At 39.5% G+C, this 15,131-nt stretch overlaps 1 pseudogene across 1 annotated transcript; it reads left to right on the top strand.

Moving 5' to 3' along the window:
- The first annotated feature begins 2,385 nt into the window (after nt 1–2,385).
- LOC101580564 lies at nt 2,386–3,857 on the top strand (annotated as a pseudogene). The gene has a single exon (XR_001117318.2). The product of XR_001117318.2 is annotated as a 26S proteasome regulatory subunit 7 pseudogene (transcript).
- The last annotated feature ends 11,274 nt before the right edge of the window (nt 3,858–15,131 follow it).

Genomic DNA, 15,131 nt, shown 5'->3' with positions numbered 1-15,131 from the left:
GATTGCTGGTGCTGGGGGCAGAAGTTACTGTTGTACCTCTAAATACATCTGCCTTTTCCTATTTATGTTATAATTATTAGTATATTCATATGTTAAAATGAATTTAACTAGCTCACTGATTAAGTATATTATTTCTGAGGGTTTTTCAAATGATTATGTATAAAATCATGCCATTTTCAAAATTGTGATTTGTCACTGTCTCAGTATTTGTATTTCATGCTTCCTTTTGTTGTTTTCCTCCTTTGGATTGGTCATCCAGAACAGTGAAGAATAAAGGCTGTAGTGATAATCATTCTCCTCTCATTATTCTAAATGTGGTTGATAGTGTTTTACCATGAAGGGACCTATTGATTTCCTAAATGTTTACTTTGTTACTTAGAGAATATTTCTTCTTTATGTTTACAGATTTGTATACAGCTCATAAGTGAGTGGGCCGGGCAGATAGCTCAGCAGACAAAAGTGCCTCGTTACGCAAAGTGCAGCGGCTGGGGTTCAATCCCCAGCTTGCCATGCCGGCCCAACCCCTGGGGCACACTGAGTTGGCAATTGAGACTGGACGTGGTGGTGCCTGCCTCTAATGCCTGCACTTGGGAGAGTGCAAACAGGAGGATCACTACGAGTCCAATCTATGCAGTGAGATCCTGTAGACTCTGTAGACTCTATACTAACTACATTTTAAGAAAAAGGAGTGGCAAGTTCTTGCAAAATATGTTTAGTATCTATTAAAATTTTCATGTGACTTTGTCTATTCTCCTCCACATGTTACATTAATAAAATACCTTAATATATATGCTCCTATATTCCTAAAATAATCATACTTAATTGGAACAATTTTTGATATAATTGAATATGCTGTTGGAATCAATTAGTTAGCATTTTATTTATAATTATTCCATCTGATACTTACAGATAAGGGTGATTAATAGCTTTTAGGTTCACTTTCTCTGTTATATTTTTGTTTATAATTATTGCAGCCTTGTTAAATGAATTGGAAAATTTTCCAAAGCTTTATATTTCCCCCACTGCTATTTTGTATGAGAATTTCTAGTCATTTAGATTCCTTTGCGTTTTCAACCTCTAAAGAGAAAAAGGGGTTGATTTTTTTTTCTTTCCTTACACTAGGCCAGTAGTGCCTCACCTACAGCACGCACATTGCAGTGGGTTAGTGTCAATGTGAGCTCAGAAGAGCGACCTTCACTACCTACTACCTAAGTGAATGTTTTTGGCAGTTTTTCATGAAGCTTGTATCTTCTCAGGACAAGAGTTCATAATCCATGATTTAAAAAATTATATATATATATATATATATATATATATATATATATATATATATATATTACTCTGTTGTTGCAACACCAAGCCATAGTTTACTCAGCTAACACTGCTAAATAGATAAGGAATAACGTAAGGGAGCTAAGGAACGAGAGATGAGTTGTATTAAGGTAATTTAGAAGAGATCTCCTAACTTTTAGAAACTCAAAATGTGGTTGGAGAAATAATACGCTCTTCTGCAATAATTTAATGAAAGTACAAATAAATGTATTCATAACACTTCATGATAAAGCATATAATGAGTATGGAAATGCAGAGAGGATGTGCCTAAGTGCTGAGGAACAAAAGTTAAGAGGAATTAGTCAGAAAAGGCTTAAGAGGAAACCGTGTTCTGAGCTGAATATTGAATGAGGGGATACACAGGAAGTGGGAGCCGCAGGATAGTAATTTTCAATGTTATGGGGGAAAACAGTAAATAGGTCCATGCGAGGTGATATAGATAAGTTTATCTGGGGAGGCAGTTTAGAAAGTATAAGTGAAGCTGGGGAGGAAGCACAGCAATCTCGTTGTGGGGCCTGTGGTTGGGGTTTGACCATAGTGCCACAGCAGGTCAGCAATACTTCCAGACTGCCTCCTAATGTTTCACTGGGCTTTGATCCTTAGTCAGGAAACAGAAAGAAGTAAGTCTACAGGACCAATTCTATGACACTACTCAATTTTAGCTTTGAATTGACACAAACCATAATGACTGTGTATATACCATCACATGTACACTCAGGCTCTGTTTCTAAATAAACTAGATCCTTGCAATGTCTCATTATGGGAGTGGGGGATATTGTAACTTAATGAGAATTACTTAAGCAGACTGGGGAAACAGCATGGCAGTCTAAATGCCTACCTGGCAAGTGCAAGAACCTAGATTCAATCCCCATTACTGCATACCGTGCCACCCCCATGAACCCAGGGCATGCCGTGCTGACCCCAAAACTGGGTGTGGTGCTGCATGCTTGTAATCCGGCACTGGGGATGCTGAGACAGGAGGATCACTACAAGTCTGAGCTGCATAGCAAGATCCTGTACCAAATAAATAAAAATAAAAAAGAGGGGGAATGGAAAAGGGAGGGCACCGTCGGAAGCGAGGAAGGTGCTGTGTAATCACGGAGGAGCTGAGGCGCTAGCATCTCCTAAAATGCCCGATTACCTTGGCGCCTATCAGCGGAAAACCAAAGAGGATGAGAAGGACGACAAGCCCATCCGAGCTCTGGATGAGGGGGATATTGCTTTGCTGAAAACTTATGGTCAAAGCACATATTCCAGACAGATCAAGCAGGTTGAAGATGACATTCAACAACTTCTCAAGAAAATTAATGAGCTCACTGGTATTAAAGAGTCTGCCACTGGCCTGGCACCCCCGGCACTCTGGGATCTGGCCGCAGATAAGCAAACTCTGCAAAGCGAGCAGCCTCTGCGGGTGGCAAGGTGTACGAAGATAATCAATGCTGACTCAGAGGACCCAAAATATATCATCAATGGAAAGCAGTTTGCCAAGTTTGTGGTGGACCTCAGTGATCAGGTGGCACCTACTGACATTGAAGAAGGCATGAGAGTTGGTGTGGACAGAAATAAGTATCAAATTCACATTCCCCTGCCTCCTAAGATTGACCCAACAGTTACCATGATGCAGGTGGAGGAAAAACCTGACGTCACGTACAGTGATGTTGGTGGGTATAAGGAACAGATCGAGAAATTGCGAGAAGTAGTTCAAACCCCACTACTTCATCCAGAGCGGTTCGTTAACCTGGGCATTGAGCCTCCCAAGGGCGTGCTGCTCTTTGGCCCCCCAGGCACAGGCAAGACCCTGTGTGCCAGGGCAGTTGCCAACAGGACTGACGCTTGCTTCATCCGAGTTATTGGCTCTGAGCTTGTACAGAAATACGTCGGGGAGGGGGCTCGAATGGTTCGTGAGCTCTTTGAAATGGCCAGAACAAAAAAAGCCTGCCTTATCTTCTTTGATGAAATCGATGCCATTGGAGGGGCCCGGTTTGATGATGGTGCTGGTGGTGACAATGAAGTGCAGAGAACCATGTTGGAGCTGATCAACCAGCTAGATGGCTTTGACCCTCGAGGGAACATCAAGGTGCTGATGGCCACTAACAGACCCGATACTTTGGATCCGGCACTGATGAGGCCGGGGAGATTGGACAGAAAGATTGAATTCAGTTTACCTGATTTAAAGGGTCGGACTCATATCTTTAAGATTCATGCTCGTTCAATGAGTGTTGAAAGAGATATCCGATTTGAATTGCTACCTCGACTGTGTCCAAATAGCACTGGCGCTGAAATTAGAAGTGTCTGCACAGAAGCGGGTATGTTTGCAATCCGAGCACGGCGAAAAATTGCAACTGAAAAGGATTTCTTAGAAGCTGTAAATAAGGTCATTAAGTCTTACGCCAAATTCAGTGCTACTCCTCGCTACATGACATACAACTAAGCTGAAAGGCTTTCAAATGAAAACACTTCTAGTTTGGATCCTGAGCTTACATAGACTTGTTAACAACCACCTCACAAAAAAATAAATGTTCAATGTGAAAAAAAAATAAATAAATAAAAAATAAAATAAAATAAAAAAGAATGACAAGTGTCATCACATATAAATGACAAAGAAAAAAATGCAAACTAATGCATGAGGAATATGAAAAACTCCATAGAGAAAATAAAGAAACTAATATTACATCACCTTTGCAACACTATACTTTTGTTAAATGATAAGAAATGGTAACTTAAAAGAAGGAAAAGCTATATCTGATAGTATCACAGTATTTGTATAATTCCATACTTTTATCACACTAGGGCAGTACAAAAGGTGAGCTAGTCTCTTTCTTATCACTACAATATAATATCTGAGACTAGATTATTCATAAACAAAAGTTTATTTTGATTCAGCTTCTGCAAGCTAGAAAGGACAAGTCAGCCCATCATATCAGATAGTTTCTTATGTAGTAAATCACAAAGACAGTTGAAAAGGGGGCAGAGAAACTGAACACTTGCTTTACAACAGTTCACTTTGTGGTAGTTCATCCAGCCAGGGGAAAGCCAAAACTCATTACCAAGAGAAGCAACCCAGTCCTGTCAGAAAGACATTCATCCGTCTTAATGACCTAGATGCCTAAGCGCCCTGATCCCCAATACCCACACAGTGGTAATTAAATATCAAGAAGACTTTCAAAGGAGACCACCAAAAGGAAAAGCTGGATGAATTCTCAAAGAAATCACTGCCTGCCCCACAGTCTAATGTCAGTTCTTAAGTTGGTATTTATAAACTTTACAGAGTTACCTCCATAAGTAAGTCCTGCTTTGTAATATGATGTAACACTGAAGATGCACCGTTCCTTGTGACAACCACAAGCCCTGACCAAAGAACACAGGAATAAATCTGCTTTCAACTACCACTTGCCCAAAAAGGATCTGAGGAATATGGTAACAAATACATTTTTTAAAAAAAAATTCTGTGGTACACATTCATGTCACTTTTAAAATAAAGAAACCACTAACTGATGTTTAAATTAAACACACACACACACACACACACACACACACACGCTAGGCATTGACTCCCCATAGCACTAACCTGAACCCTTATCATCCCTTTATTTGCTTTTGATCTCAAATGATTACTATTAATAATGTATGCTAAGTACTTAGCACCGTATTGGAGGATGAGGGCTTAACGAATAGCAGTTCTTTTATTTTCTTTCTCCTCACCAAAGCAAACACTTAAGGAGCACTTACTGGGTGCCACCCACTGGTCCAAGCACTTAACATGTGTCTTCTTATTTAATCTTCACAACTGGATGAGATAGGGTTAGTATCAATATCCTAATTATGTAAATGGAAAAATTTCCCAAGGAAACATAGTTAGTAGGGAGAAGAGCCAGGGAAATGGCCCAAGCCACCTGCACTGCCATTGTGCTTTCTAGGAAAACTCCACCCGCCTTCTAATTTTGACCGTGTAGTAACCTGCATGGAACACAGCAGAATTAAAGCCATCAGCTTCATCTCTTGACAACTCTTACTGGCTATTATTTTGGTGTCTCGGTTTACAGGCAAGGCTGAACACTGGAATGCTGGCTGAATGGTGTAGTATAATGTGGAACACGCATTTGGTCATATATATGTCTGGTAGCTGTCACAAAACTCTCACAACCCTTGGAGTTGGCTGTGTGATGATCGTCTTTGTTCTGTATAACTTGATAATACCTGAGTTTATGTCAAAGAGGTGACTTAGGGTCAGAATGAGACTATTCTAGTGGTCTACAGGGTTGAAATTTCCTATCCCAACCACCCACTTAGAGGAAATGCAGGGGTGAGAGGTTTCTAGATCGAGGCCCATAAGCACTGTTGGACAAGACCTGAAAACCTCCAGCCTGCTGAGCACATGGTGAAACTGAGTGTGCCGTGCCTGCAGATGCGCCCCACAATAGCTTGCCCTGTGTGTCTTTTTCCTCTGCCCAGTGTAGTATAATGTGGAACACGCATTTGGTCATGTATATGACCAAATATATCCTCTATAACATCCTCTAAAACATCCTTTAAAATAACTCAATGTATGAGAAGGAAGCCATTCCAGAAAATTACACCAAAGAATTCATTCCAACATTCAGGTCACAACCTAACTTCGGATGTTGGCAGTTGAGGCAGGGGCAGTCCTAGAGGCTGAGCACTCAACTCCAAGATCTACTGCCACCGTCAGGTGGGCAATGTCAGAAACCAACTGGAAGCAGGACCCCTACCCATTGCTGCTGTTGTATAGCAGAAGTGCTCCACATGTCTGGCTACAAAAGTGCTTGTGTTGAGTATGTAAAAAGAGAAAAAAAAAGTTTCCTTTTTTTGTCAGTTAGTGATGTCATATAAAGCAATTCACTTTCCTTTACTCAGGAAAAACAATTTCATTTACTAAACCTTGAAAGGAAAATCATTTCTAAAACTATAGGGAGATTGTGTCTGCAATATATTTCTTTTTCAACGCAAATAATACTAATGAATTGAATTGAATGTGTTATCAATTATCATTATTTAATAAATTTCCTCCATGGGGAGGCAGCAGTGCAGGACTCCAATTACAAAGGTTAAGAAAAAAAATACAACTGGAGAATTACTGTTTATGAATAGAAACAAACAACAAATTTCTTAATAAACAAGTGAACATAAAAGAATGGAGAGCATCCTTCTCAACATGACAGGAAGACTTGCATCATTAATTATCACCATTTTTCAGGCAAGGACAATTCAAGATTCAGAGGTCTTCAGAATGAAAAAGAACAGTTCTAGACGAGACTGTATTGTTCTTAATCTTTTCTTACAAAGTGAGACAATGAAGGCCCCCACTAAGAATCTTCCTCAATGGGACTTTCTAGTAATATTTAATGTAAGTTACCCCTCCATGATAAATCTTTGCTAGAACTTCTTTCTGATCATGAAGTCAAATCTGAATAAACCTAGCTCTTACCTTCCAGAAGCAACAAGTCTTGTTGTGGAGCATACATGGGGGCCAGTCAAATAGCTCAGCAGATTAAAGCACCTGCAAGCAGGCACAGGGGCTGGGGGTTCGATCTCTGGGCCTGCCATACTGGTCCCGCTCCTGGGGTGTGCTGAGATGGTGATTCAGACTGGGTTTGGTGGCACCTACCTGTAATCTCAGCACTTGGGAGGCTGTAAACAGGTGGATCACTACAAATCTGATCTAGTAGTGAGACCCTCATCACCCTGTAGACCCTTCCCTAAAATATAGGAAAAAAAAACAAAGAACATACACAAAAAGGTGATTGCATGCCATATGATGAATGCTTAATAGGACCAGGTACAGAATACACCAGAAGCTTAGAAAAGGAGTGAACACATTTTCCAGGGAAAGTGTCTCCCTGGGAAAGTGTTACACTGTCCATTTCCTGGCACTATGGTTTGGAAGTGGTTTGTTTCCCAGAGTCAAACATTTGTCTTAGAAGCTGGGCCCTCAGTTTAGCAAAATTGAAATGACAAAAACTTTAATAGGTAATATTTAGTGGAAACTAATTTAGCGATAAGGGCTGTGACCACGTGAATGGACTAATGATGTCCCTAAAAGTAAGCCAGGTCTCAGGTCACTGGATGAGTTGTTGAGAGAGGACATTGTTATAAAGCGAGGCCAAACCATACATGTGGCCCTTTTCATGCAAGACCAGTTCCCTTTCTCCTTCCTCAAGGTCCTTGCCAGGAGGGCAGAGCAGAGATGTTTGGCCCATCCAACTACCAAAACCTTGAGCAAATAATGTTCTTTACCTTATAAACTTCTGTGTCTCAGGTATTTTGCTATAGCAAAACAAACCACACAAAGACAGTGGCCAAATGACATCAAATGAAAGATTAATTTTGCTGGGGAGATAGATCAGTGCTTAAGCACCTGCCTGGCAACTGCAAGGTCCTGAGTTTGATTCCTGATACCAAAAAAGAAAGAAAGACTAATGTCTTCAGCATAGTTGTTTGGCACATAAGTTTCTCTAAGCTGCTCAAGCTTCTCATTTCTTTATTCTAGAGCATCTACTATTCTTTGCCATATTTATATTATACATTTTATAATTTTTTGTTTCCTACTTAATGAAATAATGAGAAAGAGTAAATAATCTTAGAAGTCCTATCCTCCTTTGATTTTTCTTATCATGATAAAATGAATTCAAGACAATATCAATCAAAATTATAATTTTTTTTAAAAAATGAAACATATAAAAGCAAAGCTTGGCACCTGGGGTGCTATTTATAAACGATGTGTAAACTATACTGATTGTGATTTCTTGTCGTTTTGATGATCAAATGTGCATCTCAAAAAACCAAAGAAAAAAATAAAAGTAATTAGTGATTTTGTCCTGCACTTAACCCCTAATTCTTTTCACCTGCCAGCACATTTTAAGAAATGAGAACGAGCATTCAGCAATCGAGAACCAGTTATCATTTAGAGCGATGTGGAGTGTGGATGCAATTTCACTCAATTAAGCCTTAAACAACTGATTCAAGCAAATGTGGTCCATGCGCTAGAGACCCTTATTATGTCTAATATAAAATAGTTAATTGCTTCCAAATGAAACTCAAATCAGACAGAGAAGTGTCTATTCTGACTATTACTAACATAAAAGTAAGCAATGGGCGCTGTTGTGTTTTTGCTTGACTCTGTGGATTCTCAAGAATATTCATTTACTTAATAGGCAAAATTAAGGCACGTGTCCTCTAGGGATGGGCACTCTTAGGACACATGGACAGAAATGCAATTTTCTCTGTAATTTCCTTGATGAATTCAATAAAGACTCCTATTAGTCTATATGATAGTGTTTCTGGGCAACATTGCCAGCTGCATTTTGGCTAATGTATATGAAGCATCCTCAAATTGTGGTATAAAATTTGGTTTTCAAAATAATGCAAAATCATTCATGTTACAATATTGTGACACTGTTATTTAAGTTACATAGAACAATGTAGTGTGATTTTTCTCTTGAAGTTGTTAAGGTGAGGACAATACCATTAAAATAAATTTCTTTTGAACAAAAAAGATTTCAACTGCTTGTAAATAGGGAAACAAAGACTCTTGCATATGTTGAAGGTTTTGTATTTGGCTCAAAAATGGAACTTAGCCTTCCCTCAAAAGTCACTGAGTGCTATAAGGAAATCTTCTCAACACGCCCCCAAGTTACTATTTAGCTCCACATATTGAATTACGTTTACTAAATCTCAAAAGTAATGCAATGGAAAAGAAGATAAAAACATAAATAAGTCTACACGGCAGCATTAGACTTGGTCCTGTCATCATAAATTGATAGGAAAAAAAATACATATTTTTAGTGTACAATTATGTTCAAAAATTTGATTGCTAATGGATTTCTGTATTCATATCAAGGTCAGAGAGGCAATTGTTTATAAGTAATCTGAAGTCTTTTATAGCCTCTTCACACAAGTTTTATAGCATCTATTTATGTTAGACATTTTGCCGTTTCAAATGTGGCTCCCTCGTAGTTTTTTCCATAAGAGCAATGCAATACATTTTGTCAAATTTGCACTTGTTTTCAAAACCCTCCTTTATTTTACTAGAGAGCTTGCAATTAACCCACTTCTCCCTATTGAGAAGCATCTCTGTAATAACAGCTTTCCTGGCAGAGCTTTTGTTAGGCAGATTTTAAAATCAAGAGCCCATAAAGGTTGGAAAAATCCAGTTACATTGAAGTTCTGCAAATCTCTTTCAAGGTCATATCCCTTCAGTTTGTAGAGGTTTACTTCCTGCAAAAGATTACAGAGACATGTTCCAGATGGAAAAAATGAAAATAGAAATAAGATAAGCACTGTTACCTGTTTTACCAAATGTTGGAGGACAGGATGGGATTTTACTTCTTCCAAGGAGTGACAGGGAAGAAATTTTCTGCCCCCTTTGTCACTTTGAAGCTGGGTAGTAGGAAGGGTGAGCCCTCTGTGAAGGACGCTATGGCCTCATTCATGTGACCGGGCTGGCCAGATATCCAGCTGCATGAAAGAGCTTAGTAGTCAAAGGGCATGGTAATTCCCTCCATCTGCCTTTTCTTTCTTCTAAGGCAAAATCTTCACCTGGTGTTTTTGATTCATGTGTTCTAATTATGATGGCTGCCATCAGCAGCCCTGTGGGGTGACACCACCAACTCGCCGAGCCCACAGAGCACACTGAAGCTTGTTAAGCGACCATGTCAGCCTGATTTTCGGGCCTATTTTGCAGCTCTCCACAGGCCTATCGAAAAGCATCAGGAGTCTGGGTCTTGCAGGACAAGTGCATTGTCTTTCTAAATGTCTCTTCCTGATAAGCAAATCCAAATACGGTTCATTCACTATGGCTTTGGAGGCACAGTGGGGAACTTGGCTTGCGTGGCGGATACAACAAAATGCTTAATATTATCACTTGGTATAGAGCTAAAGAACTCAATTTCCAATTCCAAGATAAAAACCTTTGCTCCCCAGCTATGATCAAGAGTTTGAAATTTAAATCAGGAGTCTTGAAAGCTATTCGAACTCTCAAAAGGGCTGGCTTTCCCATACATACAAAGGAGGAAATGCTGTGCTTGCATTAGTATCTGAATCAGGAAAAGCTCACATCATTTTAGAAAATGTAATACTTGCCTCGTTGAATTGGAATGTTATTGAGTATTTGCAGTGTTTTCAGTTCATTTGTTTTATTGTATTTCCCATTATTTAGATTATGATTAGGGCTAGTCTCATCGTCCTTTTTTATTACTTTATATACCACCTATTGTTTTAGGCCTCTACACTAATAACACCTGGCAACCTCTAAAATAATTTTGATTTATATTAATGTAAATACAAAAGAAGCATCAAATTCAGAAACCTCCTTAGCACTCCACTCCGTTTTGGCATATTTCATATATCTTCAATCACTGTTTTCACTTTTTCTCAGTTTTATGGAGGTATGATTAAGAAATAAAAATGAACATATTTATGGTATACAACGTTTTTATGTATGTGTGCACTGTAAGAACCATACTACAATAAAGCTAGCATTGCCTCACATGGTTATTTTTGTGTCTGTAGGAGGAAAGGCTATTTAGGATTTACTTTCTTGGTAAATTTCCGGCATGGAGTACAGTATTACTAATTATGGCCCCTGTGCTGTGCGTGCGTTACAGTGCCAGCAAATTGGTCCCGTGCCTCTGACTCAGTGCATCTTTCAACCACCACTTCCCATTGCCTTCATACCTGTCCTGCAGGAAAAGCCATTCTGTGCTCTCTTTCTGAGTTTGGGCTGTTTTAGCATCACATGCAGGTGAGATCATGCAGCTCTGCCTTTTCACTGCCAGGTTACTTAGCACAACGCCCTCCGGACTCATTTGTGTTGTCTCAAATGGCAGGACTCTGAGTGTGTGTGTGCATGTGTGTGTGTCTGTGTGTGTGTGTGTCTCTGTGTGTGTGGTTCCGCACACACATTGTGAATATTGGTGCAATTCATGGGAGTGAAGTTATCACTTTGAGTCTGTGTTTTAGTGACACTGACAGCTAAAATGAGAGCTTCCTTCTCTTATTATGTGGTACTTTGAAAAATGTTTTAGGTCCTTGTAGGTTAACTTGGACAAAGAAAACTTCATTAATTTAAGAAAAAACCCATTTAGGAAATGAAACCTAAAATCGCCTCCAACAATGTGAGATGATTTTAGGTTTCAAAACAACTTTCCTCTGCTTTTTCTCACATCCCCTATTCCAGATATATCAGTTCAGGTTTTCAGAAATGAAACTTATTTACCGACTTAAAGGTAATTTACTTGGCAGACTGTTCTATGGTAAACAACTAAACAACAATAACAACAAAAAAAATCCTGAGATTTGTTATATAATTCTTTGTCAGTTTTATTAGTTTGCGCTAATCCTGAACAGTAAAGGTTAGTTTTATTGGCACTATTTAGATTGCTTATATTAAAACAGTATCACATTAACATTCCTTATTCATTCAACAAACTTATACAGAGTACTCACTGTGCTTTGTCTCTGCACTAAGTAGTGGGTATCAGACATACGTGTCTTCACAGAGCTTAAACACACAACTCTAGGCTGATACTTATAGTAAATTGTGTTAAACGTAATGACAAAGACATGCACAGGGAGGTCACTGGGAAGGGACATTATGGGAACAGAGCAGTAAAGTGGGTACAAAAATAGCTGTGTAGAAGTTTTTCTTAAAGAATGGATTAATTAAAGGTTCAAATCATTCCAATTGTGCTTCAAGAATAGATACAAGTTAGCATAAAAAGAGCACATAATATCAAGCAATCAAAACAACCAAGAAAATACGAGTATTTAGGTGATAAAGAGCATGAGACATGGGAAAGGAATAGAATTAGGAGGTGAATCAGGAGAGAGCAATGTGCCAAAGAGGCTCTTGTGTGCTATGTAGAAATAACCTAAGATGGTGAGAAAGCATGGAAAACTATACCCTGGCTGCTACGTGGGTCAGATTTGTGTTTTAAAAAGATCACTGTGATACCGAAGCAGGAGGTGGATCCCGTGGACAAAACATGGAAACTAGGAGACCCAGTAGGTGTTTGAAAATCCAATAAAGAGGCAATAAATGCCTCAACGTGGGAGGAAGAGGAAACATGAACGGGAAATGGCAATTCATTGGGTACTGACTATGGAAGAAGGAGGAGTCAGAAATACTTTTTGGCTGTTAAAAGGCTCATCGCTGCCAGCAAATAGCATAGAGATTCAAGGAAGAGGTAGATGTTTATGTTAAATACAACAGGTAGCTCGCGTTGCATTACTTCCTTCCCGCCTTCATCCACCAGGTCCAGGACTTTATAAAACAGATCCACGCAGGAATCAAGTAAGCATACTGCAGTCAGGACAGGGCATATTCACGAGCACCAGCGAGCCAAGGAGCAAAGCACGCGAGAGTACACGTGCTGCGCTGCGGGAAAGGCACTGATGCAAAGCTGAGAGGTCCAGTGGAGAAACGCTTGTGTTTATCCGAGGCTTCAGCAGGAATAAAGGAGCAGAGAGCATCGTGGGGGATTTAGATCAAGAATGGCCCCTAAAACTCTAAGCGAAGTTAGGAGGTGCAGGAGTTTGGAGGAGGTGATTGCTTCTGGCTCTCTTACCCTCTGCTGCCTGGACGCCAGAACACAAACCGCTTTCTTCAGCCACTTCCTCGCACCAGGCCTTGTGTGTTGGAGCTGAAGTTTCTGAATTCAAAATAAGCCTGTCCTCCTCTAAGTAGTACGTGTTGGGGATGTGTCTCAGCGTTGAGAGTGCATCTCAACGTTGAGAGTCTGACAATAACACTTGAAATTTAAGATGCAGATCAGTTGGTGATTGGCCTAAAAAGCTTCTGAGCAGAGGAAGCAGAGGTAGAGGTGGTGATTGTCGTAGACCAGGGGAAAAGAAATGAGCTCGGGTGCTTGAGTACAGGCCCAAGAAGGGATTGAGTGGGACGAGCAGAGGGAAGGAGAAGAATTGTGCTAACAGGATCACTTGATCCTTTGGCCATGAGGGGGAAGGAAGAATGTCCAATGGGATGTCGTTGGCACACAATGGAGGGGCAAGTCTATGAAAGAGTATGAGCTATTTTGAACCTGTCTAGACCTGTGACCTTGGTTATAAATGGATAGCTATAACTAAAATATTTGCCCTTCAGTCTAAAGGGAAGCTATTGTCCACCTGCTTCCACTTAGACTTTCCTGGAGATATTCACCTATTTACAGATCTCAGAAAACTGCAACATCAGGTAACATCCAGTTTGCCTTTTGTACTCTTGCTGAATAATTTTGGGGAGTTGTGTTTTTCTTTCCTGAATTAGTCTATTTTAGATGAGGTTGAAAGGAGGCTGACAAGCCATTGTGGGTCCTGCCCATGCTAGTACTCAGCTTAATGAGCATTGGTAGCTCAAACTGCGTTCCCTCCTCTGGTCTATGTACAGGAGAATTTTTATTTGTAAAAGAAGGTTTTAGCTTTTTCCCCTCTTTTTTATGTTCTATTCTTCCTAATCCTAAAAGAAGTCTATAAAGCTTACCTGGCTACTGATAATGTAGCCCCACTGCTTGCTATGGTCAATGCCAATTTCAGTATTGAACTGCAGGAAACAAAGAACTGAACCTAATGGCAGAAAGAACATGGAGGCAAACAGAAAGTGTCCAGATGCCATGGGCTTCTGTCTCCTTGGCCTCTTTCTTCTCCTTTTCCTTCTGTTGTTTTTGACTTTAGATGCTGCTGGTATGACTAATTAGGTTATTTAGCAAAATGTATGCATATACATGTACACCCCCAGCCTTCTTTCTCCAATCATAGTAAGTATAAGATGTATATGTATTTGGTTCCTAAACATTAAACAAAATTAGCAAAAAAAACCTGGACTCAAGTAAGGCACACCATAACTGAAGCATCTGAATATGTGCTTTCAGTTTATCCTCTCAGTCTCTGCAGTAATTATTTATTTTTAATGAATGAGAAATTCTAAAAAATCAGACTGCAAGCATGCTGCCATTACCATTCATAGCTTTCTCTTATGGGCTTCTTTCTAGGAAACCACATGCATCCTTGATAATAACTTGAGAGGAAAAGCAGAAAAATTATGAGGCAACAATCCTCCCTATGTTTTGCAGTTCTGATGAAACCCTTCAAATCAACTTTCTCTATGTATTTGCTCTGGTGATCTTTATGCCTAGCTCACAAGAAGGAGAAATGAATGATAGAATCTACAGTCTTCAGTTCTCATTGCTCTTACATTTGTGACATTTATTCTTTCTCTTTCATTTTACTTTCCCTCATGAAAAGAGTAAGTTTAAGCGTGAAATAAAAGCTGGTTAGGCTGTGGGAGAACAGTACATGTCTACATTGTTTGCAGGAAAGTAAACTATTACAACCACTAAGGGAATCAGTATGAAGATTCCTCAGCAACTGAAAGTAGAAATCTCATTTGAGCCAGGTTTCCCCTTCTAGGTAAATTCCCAAAAGAATTCTGGACATTATGTTACAGAGATGTATGAACACCCATTTTATAGCAGCATAAATCTTAGACACGGCCTACATAACCATCAATGGATGAATTAGATTTTAAGAATTTGGTATTTACGCACAATGGCATCTACTCCACCTGAAAGAAAGTTACACGTGAGTCATTTGTAGGGAAATGAATGCACCTCGAGATCTTACTTGTGATGTGAATCAGACACGCAAGCTTAGGTGTCACGTGGTTTCTTTTAGATGAGAAACCCAATTTATAAGTAAAGAACAAACTAAAGATAGCTAACAGGAAGCAGGAAGATAGATCTTTCTCATCGGAAGAGGATCAACAAGCAGAGAGAGGAGAAAGAGGA

Source organism: Octodon degus, unplaced genomic scaffold (assembly GCF_000260255.1).
Source record: "Octodon degus isolate 3935 unplaced genomic scaffold, OctDeg1.0 scaffold00157, whole genome shotgun sequence".
NCBI classification, from domain to species: domain Eukaryota; kingdom Metazoa; phylum Chordata; class Mammalia; order Rodentia; family Octodontidae; genus Octodon; species Octodon degus.
This window is presented reverse-complemented; position numbering and strand designations above follow the sequence as displayed.